Source organism: Penaeus monodon, chromosome 27 (genome assembly GCF_015228065.2).
Source record: "Penaeus monodon isolate SGIC_2016 chromosome 27, NSTDA_Pmon_1, whole genome shotgun sequence".
Classification (NCBI taxonomy): domain Eukaryota; kingdom Metazoa; phylum Arthropoda; class Malacostraca; order Decapoda; family Penaeidae; genus Penaeus; species Penaeus monodon.
In genome coordinates, this window is record NC_051412.1 from 24935435 (window position 1) to 24935708 (window position 274).

Sequence of the window (274 nt, forward strand, 5' to 3'; positions counted from 1 at the left end):
TCTAGGACATAGTCTTTGAAACCCTCCTGATCTTCTCAATAAAGGTCAAGTTTGTGCTGTTTGACACTGAGATGTTTCGCTTTGCAGCTTTTCATATTGATTTATAAAGATGCTTTTGAGGTCTTGCTTGTAAATGCAAGTTCAGCTGAGGGTATAGTAGTACTGATTCAGTTTGCTTGATATTTGATTCTCTCTTGGGGATACAGTTTTAAACTTTGCTAGCCAGTTACCAGGCACTGCGTCTCGGATCGAAACATGATATATTGAAAATCCC